This window comes from Mus caroli, chromosome 8, assembly GCF_900094665.2.
Source record: "Mus caroli chromosome 8, CAROLI_EIJ_v1.1, whole genome shotgun sequence".
In the NCBI taxonomy this organism is placed as follows: domain Eukaryota; kingdom Metazoa; phylum Chordata; class Mammalia; order Rodentia; family Muridae; genus Mus; species Mus caroli.
The window spans coordinates 100,908,907-100,912,753 of record NC_034577.1 but is presented as its reverse complement, the minus strand read 5'-3'; the positions used below and the strand labels follow the sequence as shown (position 1 = coordinate 100,912,753).

Sequence of the window (3,847 nt, the reverse complement as noted above, 5' to 3'; positions counted from 1 at the left end):
CACTTTGTAGACCAGGCTGGCCTCGAACTCAGAAATCCGCCTGCCTCTGCCTCCTGAGTGCTGGGATTAAAGGCGTGCGCCACCACGCCCGGCTAGGCACACACTTTTAATTCCAGAACCTGGGAAGCAAAGGCAGGAGAATGTCTGAGTTCCAGGCCAGCCTGGCCTACAGAGTAATTTCCAAGTCAGCTAGAGCTACATAGTGAGACTCTGTCTCCAATAAATATCAAAACACAATCAGAAAAGGAAATCTCAATTGCTAATGAATTTAAGATAATGTAAACAAAACAGAAATACTCTGACTTTTTGGACTTCTGTTAGCCATGTTACATCAAATATATTTTTCTATTTCTAGTTACACTTATTCAAGAAGAAAAGGCAGTAATTGTTTTTACAATGATATAAATAGCACTAATCAAAGCACATACTAAGGTAGTCACTTAGTTACAAAGACCCATTCTAAGTTTTTCTTAAGAGATCAATGTGGTTTGAGAGTCCCTGTACACTGGAAACTGGGTCCCAGTGTGTACATGGTGCAGACAGACAGTGGGGCAGAGTCCCAGTGTGTTCATAGTACAGACAGTGGGACTGGGTCCCAGTGTGTTCATGATACAGTGAGGCTGGGTCCCAGTGTGCTCATGGTGCAGACAGTGGAATCTTTAAGACAGGGAGCCTTGTAGGTCATGGAAGCAGCACTGGTGTTGAGAACTCAACATTTGCCATAAAACTGAGGTATGTTAAAGGAGCAAGAGATTCCTGTTTCCTGGTGTGACTCCTCCTTTCCCTAGTTTATACTCCTGCTGTACAATGCTATTGGCCACAAGGCCCTCCCCAGAAGCTAAGCAGTTTGGTAGGTTGCCACATCATGGACTTTCAGCCTCTAGATCTGCAAACTAAAATTATTTTTTCTTTATATAATATAGCCTCAGAAATTCTGACCATAACAGAAAATAAGTATGACTATATAAAACAGCTTTTTATTTTTTTAAAAAAAAGGCTAAGGTATTTAAAACATGAAGCATACTTACAGACTGAAAATAACTCTTTGTTATTCAGAAGCCAAGTCATCATATGATCTATGATACTTCTACCAGTTGGGTTCTAAGCATTCTACATCATTTAGCACAACATGATTCAAAGCAGGGATTCTCAATCTTCCTAATGCTGCAACCATTTAATATGGTTCCTCATGCTCTGGTGACCCCCCCCCCACCATAAAATCATTTCACTGCAACTTCATAGCTGTTATTTTGCTACTGTGATGAATTGTAATATAAATATCTGATATGTGGGATGTCTGATATACACGCTCCAAAGGGGTTACAACCTACAGGTTCAAAGGATTTCTGCAATTCTCAAGAGTTCATGAGATCCAAACTGCTTTCCTAATCCTAACATACTGCTGTCACCTGGTGGGAAGCTGCCTGTCCACACCCCAGACAAGGCAGCAGCACTGTGTCACTCCTGCACAGCTGAGGTAAAGAGCAAGGATGGGGAAGGAAAGCAGCCACAGCTACACTGACACACACTGTCTGTGACTCTATCCCTCAGGATGCTGAGATCAGTCAGAGGCACACTTTCTAGACAAACAGGCAAGGGAACCTGTAATGTCAAGAGGAACAGCTCAGATCTGTTGCCAACAACATAATCCAAGCTTTGACGTAAAAACTAGAGTTTTGGAAAACTTCTATCATCACCACGAACTTGACAGTTTATAAATAATAACTTGTGGTGAAATCAGTGACGATACTAATCTGTGACATTTTTAATATTTTAAGCTGAAACATTAGTATCTAAAAGATCTATATAACTTTGTCAGAATGTTTTTCCCAAGTGGTTCTATTGTGGTGATATAACTTAAGGGGAGAATGAGACGGCTCAAGGGATCAGGCACATTACTGCCCACCTCAGCCGGTGATGAGGTCAGTCTTCAGAACCTAAAGTGTAGAAAACCAATTTCCCCAAGTTCTTCTCTGACACCCATACACTCAGCCCAACACACACAAACACAAAAGTAAATGTTTATAAAATTTTTTTAGCTGGGTGGTGGTATTGGTGTCAGCAACAGAGTACAACTTTAATCCTAGCACTCAGGAGGCATAGACAGGTAGATCTCTGAGTTGGAGGCCAGCCTGGTCCCCAAAGTGAGCTACAGGACAGCCAGAGCTACACAGAGAAACACACAGAAAAAAAACCAGTGAATTGTTAAACTATTAATACATCAGGCAGAGTTTCACAGTCCACACTGTCCTTCACTGTTAAGAAATGGCTACGTGTTCATTTTTAGCATAGTAGCAAAGAATACTGAGTTATTAAAAAGCCATTCTGAGTTTGAAGCCAGCCTGGTCTACAGAGTGAGTTCCAGGACAGCCAGGGCTACAGAGAAACCCTGTCTCGAAAACCACCCCCCCCCCAAAAAAAAAGCAAGCCATTCTTCGACTTTTCATGCTGCTGAGACTGAAAAGCAAAAGCTATATCTACCATGGGGCTGTATATCCAGATCTGTGTTTATTTTTCTTTTGAAGCAGAGTCTGACTAAGTTGCTGTGTGTAGCTGCTTGCATTTTGCTAATCTGGGTCCCCCCAAAATTGTTTGCATGAGAAGATCTAGAAACCAGCCCCTAACTCTGATTGGCAAATAAAGATGCCAGCAGCCAATAGCTGGGGAGAAGAGAGGGGCGGGATTTAAAGTTCCTGGGCTTCCTCAAGGAAGCAGGAGTGAAGGAGAGACACCATGTCTTAGGAGTGTGCAAGACAGAGACATGAGCGGCCATGGGGTAGAGAGGCAAGGAGAGCGTCCTAAGCTCTGGACCAAGAAAACATGGCCCAGAGGGTTAATTAATTGAAGCTAAGAGAGGCCGAGATGGAACACAGAAATCAGTAGGTAGTAACTAAGTAACTTGGTGGGAGGTAGATCCTAACAGCATGGAAGTTTGGCAGTTGCCCAGCTATTGTGCTCCTTAAGACATATTAACATATAGACTTGTGTGTGTGTCTTTCATTCAGGAAAGTAGCAACCCCGTACTGGGATTTATTAATATATTAATACTACAGCCCAGATCCAACTTGAACTTACTCTGTAGCCCAGGCAGGCCTCAAATTTATAATCCTCTGGCTGCAGCTCTGGAACACATAGGATTATACACCATGCACCTACCTACTTTTCCCTTCTCCACATTACACTTGCTAAATGTTCTCTACCAGTCAATATTCTACACGAATACTGTCCTCCTTTGGATACAGTGAAAAAACATAAAATAATCTCACTCTTTACACAGGATTTTTTTTGTAATTTAGAAAATATTGTTTACTTATAGCTAGGCACATGCCTACAATTCTAGCATATACCAAGTTAGCTTGAATTGCAGACTCTGTCTCCCCCACACAAAAAGAAAAATTATACAATTAACACAATAGTTCATTACTACTCTCTAGGGGAGTGGGCTGTTGGTACACACACACACACACACACACACACACACACACACACATATGCTAGGCAAACCCTTTACCACTAAGTTAGTCCTCCCCGCCGAGGGCATTATTAGTTTTTTTGTTTTGGTTTGGTTTTTTGAGGCACAGTCTCTCTGTAATGTAGCTCCAGCTGTCCTGGAACTCGCTACATAGATCAGGCTGATCTGATGTCACAGGGATCCACTTGAAACTGTCTCATGAGTGCTGGTTTAAAGGAGTGGATGACCACACTATACCTAGCCCCATTATTAGTATTTTAATTTAAAAATAAATAAATAAGCCGGGCGTGGTGGCGCACGCCTTTAATCCCAGCACTCGGGAGGCAGAGGCAGGTGGATTTCTGAGTTCGAGGCCAGCCTGGTCTACAAAGTGAG

The 3,847-nt window shown here is 42.4% G+C and overlaps 1 protein-coding gene across 2 annotated transcripts in view; it reads right to left on the bottom strand.

Annotated features, from left to right (window-relative positions):
* The window catches only part of Ap1g1 (adaptor related protein complex 1 subunit gamma 1), an 87,263-nt gene that overhangs the window by 38,779 nt on the left and 44,637 nt on the right, over positions 1 to 3,847 (bottom strand). The gene's annotated exons all lie outside the window — the stretch shown is intronic.